The sequence below is a fragment of the Schistosoma haematobium genome, chromosome 5, assembly GCF_000699445.3.
Source record: "Schistosoma haematobium chromosome 5, whole genome shotgun sequence".
Lineage (NCBI taxonomy): Eukaryota > Metazoa > Platyhelminthes > Trematoda > Strigeidida > Schistosomatidae > Schistosoma > Schistosoma haematobium.
The window spans coordinates 1,986,983-2,003,171 of NC_067200.1; the positions used below are offsets into that span (position 1 = coordinate 1,986,983).

At 36.0% G+C, this 16,189-nt stretch overlaps 1 protein-coding gene across 1 annotated transcript in view; it reads left to right on the forward strand.

Moving 5' to 3' along the window:
• SMPDL3B_1 (Acid sphingomyelinase-like phosphodiesterase 3b) overlaps positions 1–15,951 on the forward strand; it is a 51,632-nt gene extending 35,681 nt beyond the window's left edge. The window contains exons 7-9 of the mRNA XM_051217282.1: positions 3,836–4,068; positions 9,163–9,421; positions 12,774–15,951. The gene's annotated coding sequence lies outside the window, so the exon portion shown is untranslated. The remainder of the gene's footprint in view (positions 1–3,835; positions 4,069–9,162; positions 9,422–12,773) is intronic.
• Positions 15,952–16,189: the final 238 nt, after the last annotated feature.

Genomic DNA, 16,189 nt, shown 5'->3' on the forward strand with positions numbered 1-16,189 from the left:
TTAATGATAATTTCTTTTCAATGGTGTAGAATCATCCAAACATTATGGTCATGTGTTTATATCATATTTTACGTTTATAACAGATGAAATGATTATATAGTTTCATAAATATTGCTATTGTAATTATGAACTGGTCAATGTTAAAGCATTATTAGAAATCTGGAAGTACTAGACGATCTTTTCGTCCAATTGTAGGACTCTTCATCAGTGAGTATCCATGACCCTTTCTCACGAGATTCGAGCCCAGGACCTATCAGTTTTGCGCGTGAGCACTTAACCTCTAAACCACTGAGCCAGTTGGCATTCAACAGTGTTAATGTCTAACTTCAACCAATCCACATAATTACACCACCGTCCATTATTGTCTTCAATGAGTTACTATCTTACAATAGAGCCAGTTTAACTCCGCTGGTCACTGCTTCTTATTAGAACTCCAGGAAATACCTCTTAAAGCTTATCATTAGTGAGCACGAATTAATAAAAAGAAAAATTAGCAACAGCCTGAAATTAATGTAAATAGAAGAAGTCACGCTGAGGATATTATTCAGTGAATACATACATAATCCATTAGAATTTATCTATCTATCATTCTATTTAATTGTCCATATATTTATCTATTCATAAACCCCTATTTATGTGTAAACATTTAACTAATTATGATAGTTGGGAGTAATCAGCACATTTATTGATTCAATCTTTGCACATAATACATTTCTATTGATTCTACATCATTGTAACATCTTTATTATGATAGGCAGTTACTTGTCTGGTTTATTCAATACTTGTTTTGTATTATTATCTGAATTTATTGTTAAAGTATTTCTAAATTAAGATTGTGTTTATTCTGAACTGAGATTATGTTATAGTGAATAAGATTACATAAATGGGGACAACCTTTGGTATTTGAATATAAGATTACAGTATCAGTTGTGAGATAGTGACTCATTGGTAACAATGGTGGATATGTCGCTCAATTTCGTGGATCAGTTGAAGTTAGACAGTAAAAGCGTTGAATGCCGACTGGTTCAGTGGTCTAGTGGTTAAGCGCTCGTGCGCGAGACCGGTAGTTCCTGGGTTCGAATCCTGCGAGGCGGGGTCGTGTATACGCACTGTTGAGGAGTCCCACAATAGGACGAAATGGCCTCTCAGTTATTCCAGGTTTCCCATGGTGGTCTAGCTTCAATTGACTCATGATCTGAACTAATGAAATAACTACAGTCTCCAAAAAACCCCTTCTGTTACAGTATCATTTAGTAAAATCTAAGTCTTAGACTTGATTGTTCTTTTGTTTCCACGCCAATTATTCTTTGTGCCTTTTCTCCATTTCTTTGATCTCTTTAACCTTCCGCCACCTGTCATTTCACTTTCGATTGATGATACATACTACTGATATCTGTCGATATCAGTAGAACACATCACAATGTATCTTAGTTTAAAATAAATTAATAATATGTAGTCATGATTACAACAGATGAGTTTGAACCTGATACGTTAAGCTTTAACAGTTATTATGATCCATATTTAGAAGACCAACAGTCGTCTCACTTGTTAACTACATGTAATACGGAATCCTTTTTTTATAATGATCAATTTATGTCATTGATAAGCATTCACTTAAATGTCCGATTTGGTTATTTATTTATTTAAACATGTAAACATTAGTACAAGAAGGCACTAAATAGATATGCGACATATAAATCATTCGATTTGTGTGAGGTCTAGGATACTGCCCGGGTGCCTAAACCGAAACAGGTGGTTTTGTTAGGGGGGCGCACTCCGAGCCTTTGACCTAGAGGTCTAATCCATAAGACAGTGGAGCAACATAAAGAGATGAAGTCCCGTGGTAATCGGTGACGAACAATGCATTCACATGCCATATATTCGTTCAGGATCTTGGAGCCCATGTTTTTCATTAGTTTGGAATGTGAGTTTTTCAATTGCCATATGTGAATCCACCAACCGGGTTAAACGCCGGATATTCGCTTTTCGTCTTCTCAATTTTGTAAACAATGCTCTTGCCGCATGAAGGTATAGGGTAGGACTTCTCTGGTAGTGATTGTATGAACGTGACCATTTGAAGAAGGAGAGTTGACTCTCTCCACTATCGGCCATACCAGAGAATTTGGGGGCCGATTCCATTAATTTTGTAGTTTATAATAAACATTAATTGATTATTTATATCAAGTAACTATGCATTGAAGTTTTAAGCATATGAATGTTTTCTGAAGATGAATGCCAAAAAAATTGTAGTCTAATAAATCATATTAAAAGTACTTTCAGTTGTACATGATCTAAGAAACTTGATGTAAAAGATCATTGATTGTTTCATTCTTAATTGACCATTTATTATACACTAATCAAATCATAATCACTTGATCTTGATTGAATAAGTTTATGTTGAAAATTCTAAATGAAACATATATCTCCAATAGCCAATCATTTGAATTTGTGTTTTACTGGCCATGTATCTGACTCTATTTAGATCGTATGATGATTGTTGTCGAAAATATACATCCTGGTTACCCTCATATATAATCGTCAACTTAAATTACGTTAGGGAATAACAGAGTTCATTAAGTTTTTGATTCAAATCATAAACCGATTGATCTGAAACCCTGTAAGCATTGGACGGCCGTTTCGTCCTATTGTGGGACTCCTCAACAATGTGCGAATCCCGCGAGCGGCATCGTGCTTCAAGGTTTTTTAATGATGGTCTAACATCAGTCGGTTCATGATCTTAAACAATAACTTAATAATCTTCACAACCCCTATACTGAGAATTGATTAAGTCAAATGCGAGAATGGATTTCGAATATGTATATTTCATGCAATCATTGATCCAAACAGACGATCAAAGAGAGAGCGAAACAAAACAAAATGACGCCCAGTGAAGAAAGTTAGTAAACCAACTCAATTTAATCAATTATAACTCAATAGTTATAATCAAATAAAAATTAGTTACAGACATATAATCAATAGGATAAGTAATTAACACACATACACTCATACACAGTCAGGGTTATTAAACGAATAAGTGACATGGTAAAACTGTGACTTGAGAAGAATGAATAGATCAATCTGTCCTGAAGCTAGAATAATCTCTGTGTGCTCGACATAGTACCAACTCCTACAGTATGAGGAATTCGTCCCACGGATAAATTATCCATTCTGTCATCATCCGACATATAAGTATTACATCATATTACTTATTTCGTAATATATTAATGAAATAAATAGTGATATAATACATTGCTATGAATCTATAGATTACTTCAGTACTTCTTTTATTTCATCATTGATAAGGTCAGCTTAAAGTCAGTCAATTCATCAATATGACATGATGAACTATCAATCAAATGTTCATCCTGATTATAGGATAGGAATTGCCCAATGAAATACATTCTTTAGCTGAATACACTCAAGAGTATAAACATTATGCTCATATCAAGCATTTAAAAATCCTTTACTCTATTCTACTCAAGATTATGAGTATACTCTATTAACTAGTTATTCAACATGAATCAATCAACTAGTAAGTGTGCAATAACTCTCTATTCAATGTCATTTCATGATGGATATTAGTTTAAATTTCATTGTTACCAAACTATTATGCGAGGAAATGATCTGGTTACAAAAATTGAGGTAGGTATCAAGGGGGAATTTGAGTCAGAGATAGATTGTTATCATTCTAGATTAAACTATCGTAATTCTGTAGAGAAACAACGAACGTTATTGATTCAAAGTTCAAGAAGTTTAAAGGATAAATACTTTTGATTGTATGTTGAATTTATTAGTATTTTACTGCTATTGTCAACTCCGCCTTTCGCTCTTCTAGAGTTACTGATGATTCCAAGCCTGAGTAAAAGAGAGGGAGTGGGCATGGAGTAAGCAATCCCATATCACAGAAACAACATTGCTAAAACAACGCTAACACTGCGTTGAGAATTGGAAGTAGACATGAGGAGGATGAATAGCAAGTGGAAACGAGTGCCTAGGACAGAGTTTGATCCAAAGTGCTGTTGAGCGGCCAATGCTCCTTCATGAGAGGGAACAGGCGTAAGTTAATAAGTAAGTTTCTGTTATTGGCAATGATGAACGTTTTTGAAACCTCTTTTGAAAATCACTTTATAAATCAAAATACAAGAGGCAAATCATGTTGAAAATATGATATTATGATATATGATTTATTGATTCATCATCATAGTTATCCGTGGATAAAACACTATAATAACAATAATTTATTAGTTGAATTCATGAGTTAATTAAAGATAGACCACCATAGAAAACCTGAAAGCAGTGGACGGCTATTTCGTTCTAGTGTGGGAACCCTAAGCAGAGAGCATCCACGATTCCGCCTCGTGAGATTTAGATCCTGGATCTGTGGGTCTCACGTGCGAAAATTTAACCTGTAGACTACTGAGCCGGCTGGCATCCAACAGTGGTAATGTCTAACTTCAATCAATCCACAAAATTGCACCACTGTCTACCATTGTCTTCAGTGAGTTATTATCTCACAATAAACCTAGTTGAACTCCGCTGATCACTGCTTCTCTCTAGAACTCCAGGAAATCCCTTTTGAAGTCAATCACTAGTAAGCATATGTTGATTAGTATGAGAAGAGGGGGTGTTGTGGATATGACAGTAATTTTATTAGTTTACATCATTATCAATTGAAGCTAGACCACCATGGAAAACCTAGAATCACTGAACGACCATTTCGTTCTAGTATGGAACTGCTCGACAGCGAGCATCCAGGATCCCGCCTCGCGACATTTGAACTCAGGACCTGTCGGTCTCGCACGCGAACGCGAGTCGGCCTCCAATTGTTGTTTAGCTTAGATCGACACATGAATTTATCTATTAAATTACTATAATATTCACAAACTCGTCTTTCTGATTATAATAATAATAATTAATTATTAAGTAAACTGACATAAAACGTTTTGTTTTCCTTTCTTATTTGCACTTCCAATTCGTATAATTGAAATCTTAACCAAACTACAGATTGTTCAAACTGGCACATTTATTACATATAATATAGAAAACAATTAGGATAAGCCAATCCATTAATAGATAATACTTAATGATATAATAAGCAAGTAAAACTCACATGATTAAACCATGTTTCTTAAATGAGGTACCATGTTTTTCTATGCAAAAAACCCATTTGTTGTTGAGTGTTTTATTTACTTCATATTAATTTAATTTAGACTAACTCCACTTGGAGCCCCTCTGGGGATACTGCCAGTCCTAAACCCGAATAAGGGAGGAGAGTTGGGTATGGGGTTAGTGATAATACGGTGGTTGGAGGTAGTCAACAGGAAACTCTGGATCCGGGTTTCGTGCTACTTGGCACTCGTCAGTAAGGTGTACCTGTAAACTTGAAGCAACTGGTGCTCCTTAACGAAACCGATCCCGTGTCACCCAGCTTTACAGTCAGAGACTTTACCACTGGGCCACACGGGCCGCGGCCGACCTCCTGTAGGACTGAGATGTAATCACAATTGATTGAACACTGGGCCGATCACTTGGTCGATAACATTCGATCTGCACTAAGAAGGACTTGACACACATGACATTGATCACCATCCAGTGATCAATCAATTGTGAGGTTAGTGACTCCATCTCAAAGAATATATAAATCACTTAGAGAAAAACACTAACCAGAAAAATAATTCCAGATTTAGACTAATAATTCAAACTTAATATTATTTCTCATATTTCTAAAATAACTTGAAATAACCGTACTCTGCTTAGAGCCTCTCTAGGGCTACTACCGGGTCCTAAGCATGGATAAAGGAGGAGGGTTGGATGTGGGGTTAGAGATCTTATTTCGTAGAAAACTAACTCATCATACAGTAAACTTAATGAACAGTAATACAAAGTTGCTTTGAACGTTGTTACTTACTTACTTACTTACTTACGCCTGTTACTCCTCGTGAAGGAGCATAGGCCGCTCACCAGCATTTCCCATCCAACCCTGTCCTGAGCAATCCTTTTCAGATCTTTCCTGTTGTTGTTCATCCTTTTCATATCTGATTCTATTTCCCGATGTTCTCCGTTTTGAATTTGAGGACCTTGGTTTTCCCTTTGTGTATGTTGAGGCCTACTGATGTAGGGACTGCTGCTAAACTGTCTGTCTTTGTCTGCATTTGTTCATGTGTATGGGATAGGAGAGCTAGGTCATCTGCGAAGTCCAAATCGTCTAACTAGTTCTGAGCTGTCCATTGTATCCAATGTTTTCTCTCAGATGTCGGGGTCTTCATTATCCAGTCGACCACCAGAAGAAAGAGGAAGAGGGTGAGTAGACAGGCTTTTCTGACTCCGGTCCTTACTTGAAATGCATCTGTCAGCTGTCCTCCATGTACGATCTTGCACTGTAGTCCGTCGTATGAGTTCCGTATAATGTTGACCATTTTTTCAGGAACTCCGTAGTGTCGAAGAAGTTTCCATAATATTGTTCTATCTACACTGTCAAACACCTTTTCATAATCAATGAAGTTGATGTACAGTGACGAGTTCCACTCAACTGATTGTTCGACGATGATTCGCTTTTAGCTCTTCTAGAGTTACTGTCAGTTCCAAGCCCGGGCAAAGGAGGAGGGTTAGACATGGGGTTAACGACTCCATCGCGTAGAAAACTAACTCACTAAAAGATAAAAACGCTAACCAGAAAAAATAATTTTGAACAATGTACTCAGATGATATATGTTAACCCATTAGAACATTAAAAGGCAAAACTTCACTGAATGAATTCATTTAGTCAATTTTTATTATAACTTAAAAGGTCAATATCATTATTAAATGTATGTGTAATGATCTACAATAAATGAACGATTTGCTTTATTATCTCACTTTAATTATTTTTACCGGTAAAGGAATCTGAAAAAAGACGATCGATATTAAATTACAAGAATGTAATTGTACTATAATATCCACAACACCCCTCCTTCTCATACTAATCAATATATGCTCACTAGTGATCGGCTTCAAAAAGGTATCTCCTGGAGTTCTAGAGAGAAGCAGTGATCAGTGGAGTTCAACTAGGTTTATTGTGAGATAATAACTCACTGAAGACAATGGTGGACAGTGATGCAATTTTGTGAATTGATTGAATTTAGACATTAACACTGCTTAGGGTTCTCATACAAAAACGAAACGGCCATCTAGCTTCGCGATTGACTCATGATCTCGACTATTAAATTTACTATGATATCCACAAAAACCCCCTCTGACAATATTCAGATAAGATAACTGATTAATCAAACCAATAATTTACATGAACAATCATTCTCCCATGTGCCACACAATTCACTTGATCCGTGTGTAGGCTATGATACTGCTTGAGTGCCTAGACCGAAGCAGTTGGTTTTATTAAGGGGCCACATCTGGAGCCTTCGACCTAAAGGTTTGATCCACAAGACAGTAGAGCAACGTATAGAGATGCAGTCCTATGGTTGCCGGTGACCAATAATTGGTTCATACGCCATTTGTTCCTTCAGGATCCCGAAGTCCACATATACTACTGGTTCGGAATTATGATTTTCCAACTTCCATAGGTGGATCCTCCATATCCCCCAACCCCGTTAAAGCGTCGGATATTCGCTTTACTTTCTTTCAGTTTCGTAAACAATACTCCCGCTACGAGAAGGCAGTGAGTAAGTCTTCTCTGGTAGTGGTTGTATGGATGTGGCCATGTGAGAGCATTTGAAGTGGGAGAGTTGACTCTCGCCACTCTCGGGTGTACCAGGACATTTAGAGGTTAAGTGCCAAACAGAACTCAAAATATTAGATATTTTTGTCAGCTATTTAGAACTTTCAATATTTTTTCTTATAAAAAACCATTTGTATAGAACAAATGACGGATTAAAAGTGCGAATGTAGGTCAAGGAAACAATCAATCATCTTTCATTGTTATTGATCATGATATATACATGTGGTGTCTTTTCAAATCACATTCAATATGTGTAATTAACCGGGTCATGTTTAAACTGTTTCCCCTTTTGATTAAATGAGTCAAAATTGAAAATCGATCGTCAAAAACTCTTATTGTTACATGTTATTTAACATTTCAGAATTAGAGATAAGAGAGTTTTGTGAAGGTTAGGGTAATTTACTAGTTGAATTCATGAGTTGATTAAAACTAGATCATCATTGAATTCCATCTCAGTGGTCTAGAGCTTAAGTGTTCGTACATGAGACCAATAGGTCCTGGATTGGAATGCGCACTTCTGACGAGTCCCATACTAGGACGAAACAACCGTCAAATGATTCCAGGTTTTCCATTGTGTTCTAGCTTCAATTATCTCATGATCTCACCTAGTAAATTAGAGATAAGCAACTCTTCGAAATGATCCATTTTCAACTATTCTTTTCATTCACTATTTATATTCTGTAACTCGATGAGTCATTATTATGTATTATATTTTGGACAAGAACTGAATGAATATCTCAGGTTTAATCTCTTGTAAGTTGCACCTATGCCAACCATAGACTGATCAATTGCGGATCTAAACAACAATCGGAAGATTCAACTAAACACTATTCAATGAATTTAAACTATATATTGTATTGCATAAGCAAGTAGCTATCAGAACTCGGTAGTTAAATGGATAATGTGATGGGGTACTGAGTTCGAGTCTCAAATACCACTGCTAATCACTATTCATCTTTGCTTATACCAGATTTAGTTTGATTAGATAAATTATGCTCCCTATTTTTCAACTCCTATTCAAATCAGTCTAATGATTAAACGTGTTATTTCAATAGTTGAATTGTTCTCTTTTTTTTACCTCTTCAGAACAATTTAGTTACTAAGGTAACCAAGATTTTATTGAGTAAATATACTTTATGGTGACTGTATGTTTTACAAATTTCTTTTATTGAGTGCATTATTGAAATGTTTAGTTGATTTAGTTCCCGAAAAGAAATTTCTTTCTTACAAGATCTTCTTTTTAATGTGAGTTTATGACTCAGTGAAATTGTTACCCCCTTTCCAATGGAGTATAGATCACCGACCAGCATTCTGCAATCCACTCTGTCCTGGGCTTTTTGTTCTAGTTTTCTACAATTATTGTTCATTCTTCTCAGATCTGTTTCCATTTCTCAATGTCATGTGTAATCCATCATAAGAATTCTGTATGTTGTTAATTATCTTCTCAGGCACATCATAATGTCGAAGAAGCCTTCATAGTATTGTCCTGTCCACCCTATCAAATGCTATCTCATGGTCAATGAAATTGATGTCGAGTGGTGAATTCCATTCAGTTGATTGTTCTACAATGATCCATAGTGTTACAATTTGGTTGGTACACGATTGATCCTTATAGAATCCTGTCTGTTGGTCTCGAAGTTGGGCATCTACGGAGTCCTTTATTCTGTTTAACAATACCCTATTGAAAACGTTTCCCAATATTGAGAGGTGAGTGATGCCTTTGTAGTTAGATTGTATATTATTCATGATATTTCTTCATTGAATTGATTGTTATTTTCGTAAAAACCTGGTTAACATTAAATACAAATCAAGAATTACTTGACATCTATATTGGTTTATTATATAGACATATTAGGAATATTCCTATTGTGCCTCATAACTAAATCATAGATTTCAGAGAACTCAATAACTCTAACACTTTTCATCCATCAAGTCAATAATAAACTGTAATATCATTTGAACTGTCTAACTAATGAATAAATCTGAATGTATTAAACATTAATTATGTGAAGACGGCAGGCGAATGAACTAGAGGAAGCTCAGAAAGAGTCGAAGATATTCCATTTAACCATCTTTTGAAAGAAGATTCCAGAATCCCTACATGTAGCTTCCCTATTAGACAAATGTTAAAAAAACCCCTGTATGCGCGTTGGAGATTTCGTGTTTACAGAGAAAACCATAAATACCTGAGAGTTTTGTACCATATTTGACACTGTTTGTAATAGCATCACTTTCATTTGTCTTCTATCTTGTCATTTGCGACTTGGGAGTGTTCTAGCGTCGAGTACTCAAGTTAGAATATATATATACATGCTTACACCCGTTGCCCCTCATGGCGGAGCATAGGCCACGCCTAAGCACTCTTTATCCAACCCTGTCCTGGGCGATCCATCTCAGTTGTTTCCAGTTGCTACTCATCTTTTTGATGTCTACTTTCGATTCTCCGCACAGTTTGTTCTTCGGCATTCCTCTTTTCCGCTTTCCTTCAGGATCTTAAGTTAGGGCTTGCCTCGTAATGCAGTTTGGTAGTTTCCTCAATGTATGTCCTATCCGACTCCACTGTCTTCCTAATTTCCTCTTCAGCTGGAAGTTGGTTAGTCCTCTTCAAACAGTAGGCTGTTGTTGATCTTATCCGGTCAACGGACATTAAGTATCTTGTGTAGAAAATTGTTTATAAATACTTGTACATTTTTGATCATAGTTGTGGTAATTCTCCACGTTTCAGCTTCGTACAGTACAACTGACTGTCTTGACGTTTGTATTGAAGATTCTGACTTTGATATTAGTTGATCGGTAGTTGTTTTGAATTCAGCTGTCCAGTGCTTCCAGGTTTTCCATGGTGGTCTAGCTTCAACTACTCATGATTTCAACTATTCAAATTCGTTAGTTAAGTTATTGGAAAATTTCTTCAGAAAAGTTATTCCTTATAGTAACTTTAGACAAAATGTCTAATAATTGTCTAAAAGCCTGTAAATAGTTCACAATTCTACAACTAACTATTCTAAATTTTTTAAAGTAAAGTTGGATGGTGGTTAGCAACGGAATCCAAGACGCTTGTTTCGTCATTTTTAGGATTCGTCAGCTGGATGTATTTACATTTCAGAGTTGATGTTCACTCTAGGACTCGAACCCAGTCCTGATAGCCACTTGATTGTGCAATGAGACAAATAACGCGATGGCGTTTGGAGCGAATGATACTGTATACCAAATATAATAAAACGCACGTCCTGAATTCTACTACTAGCCACTATCCATCTTGAATTATCATTCTTGTGACATAAGGCAATCCGCACAGCATATACGTACGCCAATTAGAGACTGATCAATTGCAGCCCTAAGCAACAATGAGAAAATACAAGCAAACAAAACCAAGTGAATTTATTCTAAATTTTATCTAATTATATAAAAGAAAAAAATTGTTGCTGGGTGGTAATTACTGTCTCCTTATAATCTTTATTATGGATTCAGTCCTCTCAGTGGATGAAAATGGCGTATGTGTGTGTGTGTGTGAATAGGGATGGAATTATCAGACATTCTGATGAGTAATAAAACAAATAATTATTATTGACATAAACTTCATGGAAGATAGCATGAGTTAAAGTGTTTTTCATCACAGTATTCGATGTTACCACCTTTGACATAACCACTGCTATGAATGCGGTGTTCATCTTGTTGTGCTGATGCAGTATGGCAACCTGGACCGATGCACATATGTGCCTGGTCCTACGTTGTAGCTGACTGACTGATTGAGTCTACCGATACCTGTACATGATGATCGTTGAATGAAATTGTAAAAATATAGACCGTTGAATTCCAACTCATTGAATGTGATTGTTTCCGGAAACATTTCGCGTACAGAACCTCGAATCATTATCACATTCAATGATTTAACAAACATCATTGAAAGCAACATGAACTTTAACAAGTAGATGAACTACATCAGCTAAGATCTAATCTAATCTACTTTTTTGTTTATCTGTATTCATTAATTCACTCATCATTATTTTTATTTATGTGAAAATCATTAAACCAATAAGGTCAAGGACATGCGGAAGACTAACATCCTACTGAACAAAACTGTTCAGTAATAACTGATTGTATCTGTACATTGAATAACTTGAACCGAATAAACAGTAGTCACATTTTATGTTTGAGTAAAAGTACAAAACATTGATTAAGTTCAAAATTGACCTTGATCGGAAGAAACTAAAAACTAATGTCGACTTCAGGACTAATTTGACCCAGTTCGAAACATTTTGAGAAGTATGAATCCATATTTCTAGTAGGTGAAGCTTTGTTATCTTATTGAATCAAATGTCCTTATTGTGAAAAATTACATATCCACATTTAAAAACTGTAGCCCCTCAATGCCCTGGTATGATGGAGGGTGAGGAGAGTCAGCTATTCCTCTCCACACGCTCTCACATGGCTACGCATATATAGCCACTGCCAGGGAAATCCTACTTACCGCCTTCTTGTGGCGGGTGTATTGTTTACGAAATTGAGAGGACGTAAAGAGAATTTCCGACACTGTAACCGAGTTGATGAACATCGAGGGTTCACCTAGTCGAATAGGAGAACCGTCATTCCAAACCAATGGTGAACAGGGGCTCCAAAATCCTGAGGAAATAAATGGCGTATGAACCCATTTTTGGTCACTGACTATCATAGGACTACATCTCCTTACGTCGCTCTACTGTCTAGTCGATTAGACCTTTAGGTCGAAGGTTCGGAATGTGACCCACTAAGAAAACTGCCTGCTTCGGTTTGGGCGCCCGGATAGTATCATAGTCTACACACAAATCAGGTGACTTGTGTGACGCATTTGTATTCGGTGCCACCTTGTACCAATATTTATGTGTTCAAATAAATAAATGAACATTTAAAAACTGTAGCTCTGAAATACTCTCCAAAAAGATGATTGGATGGAATATCTTTGGCTCTTTCTAATCTTCTTAGAACTTCCTCAAGTTCAACCACGTGATGTCCTCACAGTTTTATTACATTAATTGTTTGCAAATATATAAGTATTTTTTGATTTTATTCTTCTTTGCAATAGAAATGGTCAAACTGTGTTTTAAACTTCAAATGATACTGATAGAAATTGATCAGGAACAGAAATGATCAACATTCAATAAAATGGACTTGTCTGCCCATCAATTACAGGGATATTTCCTTGTTTTTACAAAGCTTCCATCAACAGTGGGGTCGTGGATGAATTTTGTTGAGTCCCATACCAATGGCTATCAAGTGATTATCAAACGGAAATCAGTTCATGATGCAAACTATGAATAGTACTTCATAGACTTTTCAATTTCTTTATTGAACATATTTCTGTCGATCATTTACATAAAGTAAATGCTTAATTCCAATTGTTGGGATCATGATTCAATTGAAGATAGATCACCATGAAGAAACTGGAAGCACTGGACGACCGTTTCGTCCTGTTGTGGGAGCCCTCAGCAGTGCGCATCCACGATTCCGCCTCCTGCGAGGGTCAAACCTACGACCTATCAGTCTTGCGCGCGTGCGTGCTCAACCATCAGACCACTGAGCCGGCAGGCATCCAACGGTGTTAATATCCAACTTCAACTAATCCACGAAATTGAGCGACACATTGACCTTTTTCATCAGTGAGTTATTATCTCACGACAGACCCGGATGAACTCTACTGGTCACCGCTTCTCATTAGAACTTCAGGATACACCTCTTGAAGCCAGTCACTAGTGAGCATATGTTGATTTATATCGAAGGGAGGTTTTGTAGATATTATAGTAACTTCAATGGTTAAGATCATAAGTCAGTTGAAGCTAGACCACCATGTCGATCATTTACGCGAAGTAAATGCTTGATTGTTTGATTTCTTAGTTACGTTTGTAGCATTGTTAACTAGACAAATATATTTATTGATTCGTAAAACAATCATCTTATGTAACGAATGATGAGTTATAAGTATCCTGATAATGTAACAATCTAATTGAATATTGGGATTGTTCTAATTCATCTATTTGAATTGTACATCTGCTATATATATAACTGTCGTCTGTTCACTTGGTGTTGTTTTATTTGTATCTTTGCATTGTTATTTAGGACTGTAATTGATCAGTCTGTTTTTGGAATATATACATCCTGTGCGGACTGCAGGTGAAACTTACGTCTTGGATTCCACTGTTAGCTACTATTCATCTTTGTCATCCGTTGTTTAAATTAATTAAGTAATCAGTGCTTCAGTATGGAACTCTTCAAATATCCAAATCTAGTGATTTTGGTCTTACATGCTAACACTTAACCTTCAGATCACTAAGCCGAAATGCATCAGTATTAATGTCTAACTTCATTCAATCCATGATATTGGATGACCATCTTTCTTAGGTACTCTGTGTGTAACTGCTTCAAATCCGATTTAGCTTAGCTCCATTGGTTACGCTGTAGTGGCTTTGCTTTGTTAATCAATCACATCGATAACCGTTATAATATAAGTCTCAACAGCGTTTGAAATCAGAAGGTAGTGAGAAGTGGCAACTACAGTTTATCAGCGGATAGCGCAGATTACAAATCTATCAGCGTATCGAGCGAATTTGAAGCGGATAGGCGAATAAGTATATGCGAGCAATCGCGTAGGCAAATGTATAGTCAAATCGCATAAGGGCTCAGCAAGTCAAAGCAACAGCTAATAATAGGATTTGAGTACGTATAAACATGGGAAGGAGGATGAATTATAGAGTGATATTTAAACGATCAACATTTTAGCTGGGGTTTGCCATGTGATCTAGTGATCATAACGGTATGAACAAATAGATGAATTGTTACTATTCAATAAACGTTGTCTGTTAACTAAGTTAATGAAAGGGCTCAACTAAAATTAACCATAATAAAAATTGATTGTAGGGTAGTTGCTATTAATACTGTTAGATGTTTGCTCAGTGATCTACTAGTATAGTGTTCGTATGCGAGGTAGAAGTTACTAGATTTGATTCTCGCGTGCGGACTCGTGGATGTACATTGTTGAGAATTCTCAAACTAAGAAAAAATGTCTATCCAGTGCTTTCATGTTGATTGAGGTCTGATTTAGATCGGTTCACGATTTTGAAGAAATGTGTAAGTTATTCATGGCATTTCGAGCTGATGTCGAACATCCACGTATTCATGAATGTCTTTTTTATCACGAAACGTGAAGTATTTATTTATTTTTATGATGTACATTACTGAGTAATATCAATCAGACAACTACTGAAGCTAGGAATCCTTAGATTACTGTTTCACATATTACGAGACCCCTTCAGAAGTGGGTAATCATGTCCTCACCTTGGACTGAGCTCAAGATCTTTAGTCTCTCGACTAGAGATTAACCTCTAGATCAGATTTTTCATCTGACCTGATCACATTCAAATTTGTACAAGTTAGATCTGTGGCTTGAGGTTTATGTTACTCATTTTTAAACTCTACCTATCACAACTTTCACTTTGTTTTATGCTTTTGAAATTCCTTTTATCATTAAGCCTAAGATATTGTTTAGGCTCTTTTAATCTATACTTTGATACTTTCCTCTTACTGTGTTGACACAAGATGTGTAAACTTAAAACAATATCAAGCATTTTGTTGTTTATAATCTGTTATATCTGGTCATCGCTGATTGTTGTGTCGGGTATAAGTGATCAGCGTTTTTTCCAACACAAAAATCAGCAACGACCAGATATAACATCGTTTTGACGTATAGTGTTAGATTACTGGCGCTGATACGTAATATTCCTATGTACTTCAGTGGAGATGATAGTAAGGAAGGAAGCTTATTGACCAAACGAATCAACTTCTAGGTGTACTCATTGTCAAGAGGCGATAATACTATTTATCTTGTTATTACATGTTAGTTTTTTATTTAGATGGTAGTAGCAATGATATTTCCTTAATTCATATTTCCACAATTCTATCCTCTGTTACGTGATCGATTTACATTACTCTTAGTTCGCTAACTTTGGTATGTGCCGCAAGATCTTTCAATGTTACCAAAGAACAGAGTTATACTGAAGGTCTCGATTCTGCTTTTATTGGTGTGTGGATTACTATTATTAAGATTTTGTTGTATGACAAACGTCTGATATGTTGATTCGTATCAGAAGCGTCAATGCGAGTCCCAGAGTGGACATCATCTTTGAGATGCAGGTACATTCAGCTGGCGAGTTCTAAATAGGACGAGACGCGAGTCCTGGATCTCACTGCTAGCCACTATCCATCTCTGCTTATAGATAGCAATATAATTTTAAAAATGGCATTTATTTATTCAGTTTCGGCTTGTACTAAATTTACCAAACAAAAAAGGTCATATTATATATATATATATATATATCATGTTCAATGTATCGAAAATTTCCGTTTCCGTAAAATAATTAGTTCAGCTAACACAATATTCACTTTACATGAAAGTCTCTTACAACATGGCCATTATGCAAATATACGTTTCATAGTTGAATTCATGAG